This window comes from Drosophila subpulchrella, unplaced genomic scaffold (assembly GCF_014743375.2).
Source record: "Drosophila subpulchrella strain 33 F10 #4 breed RU33 unplaced genomic scaffold, RU_Dsub_v1.1 Primary Assembly Seq26, whole genome shotgun sequence".
Lineage (NCBI taxonomy): Eukaryota > Metazoa > Arthropoda > Insecta > Diptera > Drosophilidae > Drosophila > Drosophila subpulchrella.
In genome coordinates this window covers 1,831,866-1,838,663 of record NW_023665556.1, presented here as the reverse complement: position 1 = coordinate 1,838,663, position 6,798 = coordinate 1,831,866, and the positions used below count along the sequence as shown (strand labels likewise).

Below are 6,798 nucleotides of genomic sequence, written 5' to 3'. Positions count from 1 at the left end.
GGTTACTCACATGCGTGGCGTATGTGACAAGCTTTCCCAGACTGTGCTCCGATATTGAAGGCACATCTCGGATGCTGTTAAGCTGACTGCGTATAAGCTGCTCCGGTCGGCCATATCTAAAACGCAGCTGCTCCACTACTGCATTCACATTGCTTGGGTGAATCAATAGCGACTTTACTGTCTCACGCGCTTCATCCTTTAACTCCTTTAGTAACCTCTGATTACTCTCCAGATCCGTACAGTTGTACGCCCGCTTCGTCTCCGTAAACGCGCAGTAGAAGATGGGCCAATCCTCTGGCTTTCCTCCGAACGTAGGCAGCTCGGGAAGCTTTCGTGGTGCCCAGCTTCCATTTCCTCCAAGGGCCGCCGTCCATGCACCGACTCCGAGAGACGGCACTCCTCCTAATGTTCCGCCAGCCACTTCGCTATATGGCTCGGAACCATGCGCTGAAGCCGTAGTACCGGTAGCGCAGTGTGGCGACGCGTAGCTGCTTCTCGTCGTGCAGTTCTCTGTAGCTGTACACGGTACCGTTTGAGATCTGCTCCAAGATGGCGGTGTCACTGATGCCACACTTGTTGGGTTAGGTACGAACGAGCCGGTTGCAAATGGCGGCTGGCTCGCACTAACGGCACTCGATATAGCGGGATCAGCGCGCTCCGTATTTGCGCCGCGAGCGCGCTCCAAATCCTTCTCCAGCTCGGCGATCCTCTCCAAGAGGTCGGCCACTTTGGGTTTCCTGCTCTGCGATTGCCCAGAGCCCATTTTGGTGGCACCTATACTTGCCGACTGGCTGGATGGCGTCGGGGCTCCACTGCCTCGGCCGCCATCTTGCGACGTACCTGCACTCTGTTGCCGGACCAAAGCGCTGGTATCTGTCTGCGCCGTCGCACTCACGTTTTCCTGTCCATCGTTCAGACGAGGACTCCTTCTGGGGGAATGCTGCATCATCTTCCTCCAGGCACTTATTCCACCACGTATCCAGTGACGCCAGTTGCGTCCAAATATGACCTGCGCTGCCTGCGCCAAATGCGACCCACGCCTGGGGTCCGATGGAACTCTCCGGGTGATCGAATTAATCCGCTCCAAGCGGTGTCCAACGCCAATGTGCGTTCCAGTGCAGTCCGCTGTGGCTGCGCTCCAAGATCACTCGGTCGGGTCTTCTATGTACACGCACAAGCGCGTTCCGGCAACTCTCTAGCTAATGACCGCCAAGTGCCAAAGCCATAAGCGCGAGTCGCCAAGTCAGTCCTACCTCAACACAGTACGCCTGACTGTAGGTTAGGATCCGCGGCAGTCCGCCTGACTGCGAATAAAAGACCACTGTCGAAACAAGAATGGGAGTTGCCTACAATATACACGGACCCGATCCACAACAAACAAGGGCAACGCTTGAATGTAGGACTGTATGGCATAGTATATATTTTATTCTGTGGGAGATTACAAATTCAATTACAATGGCTTAAAATATAACAGTTTCTCACCGCAGTATAACCTCCCACACTCCATGACTTTCAACAATTGAACGAGTGCGCCATATTCGGGCTTTCTAGTGTGCCCGATTGCTCCATCAGGGCATAATACCAATTCCTATCGACTAAATACTGACTTAACTATCGGGCTCAAATTCGACCCGCGACAAATACATTTATTCATTTATTTTGGTATTGCGAACATGTTTTATTATATATTGAAATTAATTTTCTGGCTTTGTTCCGGCGATTTACATAGAAGAGGCAGGCGCACGTTTCCGACGTCAATTCAGGATTACAAAATGTAAAGTGTTTACCAAAATTCGTAGTTTTGTGATCATGTCCACCTCGATTCATGAACATAGTTTTTATACCCGTTACTCGTAGAGTAAAAGGGTATACTAGATTCGTCGGAAAGTATGTAACAGGCAGAAGGAAGCGTTTCCGACCCCATAAAGTATATATATTCTTGATCAGGATCACTAGCCGAGTCGATCTAGCCATGTCCGTCTGTCCGTCTGTCCGTCTGTCCGTCTGTCCGTCTGTCCGTCTGTCCGTCTGTCCGTCTGTCCGGATGAACGCTGAGATCTCGGAAACTATGAGAGCTAGGCTATTGAGATTTGGCGAGCAGATTCCTGAGCTTCTTACGCAGCGCAAGTTTGTTTCAGTAGAGTGCCACGCCCACTCTAACGCCCACAAACCGCCCAAAACTGTGGCTCCTACAGTTTTGATGTTAGATAGAAAATTTTAACTGAAATGTATTAGTCTTGTCCATACCTATCGATTGACCCAAAAAAAATTTTTCTACGCCCACTCTAACGCCCACAAACCTCCCAAGAAAAAAAGCTATGACGTCAGAGCCAGACAGTGCGAAATGTTTTTACGCGTGTATGTGTGTGTATGTAAATAGTTGCCGGCCGAACTTAGCGGCAAAGAGAAAAGCACTGCCGGCGCTCAGAGAGAGCAAAGTGCGCGGCTAACTTATTCTATTGAACAATGAATTTGTCACGCCTACCCTAACGCACACAACGCTTAAATCTGTCTTCCGCCGGTAGGTGGCGCATTTAAATCTCGCTTTGCTGCTTGCATATCTCCATTTCCCTTTGGTCGCTTAAGCTGAGTAACGGGTATCTGATAGTCGAGGTACTCGACTATAGCGTTCTCCCTTGTTGTGTTTAGAAGATATTGAAAATGCTGACCAATTATCTGTCCTTTAAATTTATCAATTTCCTCATGAAATTTCATTTTGTTTTCTTGCACATCTTTACACATCTAGTCTCAACTTTAAAATAATGTATACAAATTATTTTATTGTTTTGAAGCTACTTTTAAAAAATGTCAAAATAATGTATACAATGTTAGGAGAACAAACCCCGCCCTTAAAAAATGTATCACAATAGGGAAACCGGTTTCCTTTAAGCCTTTTTAATGATGGACAACCCATTTCCTCAATATTAATGAGTTGACGACTCCCATAAAAAAAAAAGTCTGTAGAATACGTTTCTTTTCCACACCTTTACAAATAATTTTTTTTCCGCTTGTAATTGTCCTTGGATACTTTCGAGTTTGTGGACAACTGTTTTCTCCATCGTTCTAAAAAATGTTGTGATGTGTATTGGCTAATCAAAAATGCAGTCTTTCGAGATTTGGTATATAGCAAAGTAAAACCAACTATTAAAACACTATTATTCAAGTTTGGATTCGAATACAATTCCAATTTCCTTTAGAATAAAATTATTAATATTATCAAAGAAACCTTGAACATCAATCGAAACAGTATCTTTCAACATTTTTCTAGTCCGTTTAATGGGTCATGTTCAATAAGAGCCAATAAGCTTGGGTATTTTCATGTCTTGGTGTCTTCAGTTCTATTGAAATTCTCACATCAATAGGACCAGTTTTCACTGATTCGTTTTGATATGAAAGATCAACCATAATAATAGGACCCTTTAATTTAATTTCATTTGGGGTCAAAAATTGTTGTGATTCACGATTATAGTAACTAGATTGAAGATTTGTATACAATTCTATAAGTGAGCATACTGATTCTTACTAAAATCAAAATTCAGATTATCGTATGGATATGACTCAGAATTCAAGTGAACTTTCAAGTTTGATAAATTATTTGTGATAAGTTCTCCATTAAGCATAAATCCAATTATTACCAATTTTGGTTTTTCGCGGTTAGCCGACAATTTCGTATTCCAGCTGTGTTGACTCCCATACCCCAATGTGGGGTTATTTAATATTCAATATTATTCAATATTCTTAGTTAGCATCAACACTACTTTATGCTTACGTTTTAACAAAACTGTTTTATAATCCTCAGCAAATCCCAAAAAATTTTTTAATGGTGCAGAAAAGTTGAAGTGGGGTCCCGTAGAAATGTCGCCTCTACCGCTCCATCCAGAATTTGATAGATATTGACCCTGAAGATTATCCAGAGATATACAATTATTTTAGGGTAGAAGTCATACCGACATAGACTTGACACGTTGGACACGTTGTATTTAGTTGTTACCTAGCAGTGTTTTGATGGTTACTTCCTATTTAGTCTTGCTTTTGGATGTTTACTTTTTGTATAGTACCTGTACAGTACTTGGTTTTGGATGGTTACTATCTGTATAGTATCTGTAATGGACTTGGTTTTAGATGGTAACTAACTGTTAACAAGTGTTATGTTATGAGTTTTTAAAAATTGTGTACATTGCTTAGAAAGGAAAAGAGAAAAACAAAAGAAATGTACCAATTTTATGAGAGAAGACTAATACTGTTTTTGGTAAATTAAATATTCACATGAAAACTCATTACTCAATTAGTTAGAGAATATCAAACAACTAGATTTATCAAGTATTTTGATGGAAAAATCAAAGTATTGAATTAATAAATATTTTTTTATTATCCAAATAAAAGAAGTTTTCGTTTTTGGTTGTTGAACTAATAAGCTTTTTTATTAGTTATTGCTAAATTAAAATACGAATTTCAGGTTGCTTTAGGTTTGTTAACAATTTATTAGCGAGAGAGAGAACAGCAGGCGAGACGAGAATGCGTTTTATGTCGAGATCAGAATTCGTACTGATTTACAAAGGGACAGCCAGCCGAATGCTGGGCCCAAGAATGCAAGTACACAAAAGACGAGAGAGCTAGATAAAGAGAGTAACCTTTCGCGATGCCATTAATATAAGAGATCGAACTAAGAAGTTAGTTGGCTGCTGCGGCTGCGTGACCCGACATACTCCCCCCGTTGGAAGCCTGGGTTTCAACATTATCCTTAAGGGGTAGCAGACACAGCTTGTTTACTGCTCGCTTTGTCACTCCTGATGCTGTCTTCAGAACGGCCACTCGGTCAACCCCATCTCCACCGAACAGGACCTCGATCACTCTGGCGAGGGGCCACTTCATGGGAGGCAAGTTTTCGTCCTTGACCAGAACTAAGTCATCGACAACCAGGCCAGGTTTTGGGGTGCGCCACTTGGAGCGCTGTTGTAGCAATGTTAGGTATTCTTCCTTCCATCGGGACCAAAAGATCTGCTGCAAGTAAGCCACGCGTTGCCATCCATCTAAGCGATTGAAGTTAAGACTGGTCACATCCGGCTCGACGAAAGAAGAAGGCGGACCACCATTCAAAAAATGTGCTGGGGTTAATACATCCAGATCAGCTGGGTTTTCTGAAATCGAGACTAATGGTCGAGAATTAACAACCGCCGAAATGTGACACACCAGGGTCCGCAACTCCTCAAAGGCTAAAACAGCAGTGCCAACAGCGCGGTAGAAATGATGCTTAGCGATCTTCACAGCTGCTTCCCAAAGACCGCCAAAGTGTGGCGACCTAGGAGGAATGAAACACCAATCAATAGCCTCCGCTAGGCAAAAGTCCAATGTAGCTCTCTGATGATCACTGCTGAGGAATAGGCGCCTTAGTTCAAGCAGCTCATTGCGAGCTCCAACAAAGTTGGTTGCATTATCAGACCAAATCTGGCGCGGCCTTCTTCTAGTGCATATAAATCGTTTGAGGCCATGTAGAAACGATACCGTAGAGAGATCCTTGACCAACTCCAGATGAATAGCCTTCGTGGCGAAGCAAATGAAGACACAAACGTAGCATTTTACTGGAGGCTTGCTTCGCACCTCTGACTTGTAGAGAAATGGCCCGCAAAAGTCAATGCCAGTGACTTCGAATGCATGAGATCCATCAAGTCGTTCCTTTGGAAGATCCGCCATTATATGCTCCACTACTCGAGGCTTCATTCGAAAGCATCTAATGCATTTGTTTACCGCCTTCATCACCGTCTTTCTCCCCCCAATAGGCCAATATTGGGATCGAATTATGCCAAGTAATGCCCGTGGCCCAGTGTGCAGATTGCGTTCATGAAAGTGAGTAATAATGGCAATTGTGACCGAATGACTCTGTGGTAATATAATTGGATGACGCCCATTAAAATCCAGAGAAGAATTCCTCAGCCGGCCATCCACTCTAAGAAGCCCAAATTGGTCAATGAATGGCGAAAGAGATGCGAGCGAGCTGGAGGAGTGCACCATTCCCTTTGACTGCAATGATTTGATGTCATCCCATAAATGTGAGCGCTGGACAAGACGAAGCAACAGCAGCGTACCGCCTTGAAGGTCAGACACCGTGAGCGTAGGGCGATGGATGCGATTACTAAACTTATAGACGTATCCGAAAACTCTTTGAAGGGCAGCAAAGGAATTGGCAAATTTGGAACTGGACACTATGTCTTCATATGGAGATTTTATTAGCAGAATCCTCCGGCGAACCTCAAGCGTTGGCTTTTCAGCAGTGATTGGGGTCGGCCAGTCAGCTTTGGGACCACAGAGGAATTTTGGTCCATGAGTCCAGAGAGGAGACTCGTTGAGCTCAGCAGGAAAAGCACCTCGGGAGAGAATGTCAGCTGGATTTAAAGAAGTTGGAACATATCGCCACTCCACTGACTCAGTTAGCTCCTGAATGGCAGCTACTCGGTTCGCTACAAAAATATTGAATCTGGACGGCTCGTCCCGGATCCATGAAAGCGCAACAGCAGAGTCGCTCCAGCAATAAACCTTTCCCTCAAATGCACTCGTTCCAGACACTTCAGCGATGAGCCTAGACAGGAGTTCCGCCCCACACAGTTCCAACTTGGGCACAGTGAGTGTTTTCAAGGTGGCTACCCTTGACTTTGAGCAAAGTAATTGAGATCGGCCTTTGCAAACGATGTAGACACAAGCACCATATACTTCTAAGCTGGCATCACAAAATCCATGTATTTCACTCTCAGAGTTTGGAGAACGAACCAGCCGAGGAAATGACGCATGCTTAATCTGCCCAAA

The 6,798-nt window shown here is 44.1% G+C and overlaps 1 long non-coding RNA gene across 1 annotated transcript; it reads right to left on the bottom strand.

Annotated features, from left to right (window-relative positions):
• Window positions 1–1,215: 1,215 nt before the first annotated feature.
• LOC119559622 lies at window positions 1,216–1,532 on the bottom strand. The gene is made up of 3 exons (XR_005220874.1): window positions 1,483–1,532; window positions 1,364–1,428; window positions 1,216–1,304 (listed from the first exon to the last, which is right to left on the bottom strand). It is a non-coding gene; the product is annotated as an uncharacterized LOC119559622 (long non-coding RNA).
• Between the last annotated feature and the right edge of the window lie 5,266 nt (window positions 1,533–6,798).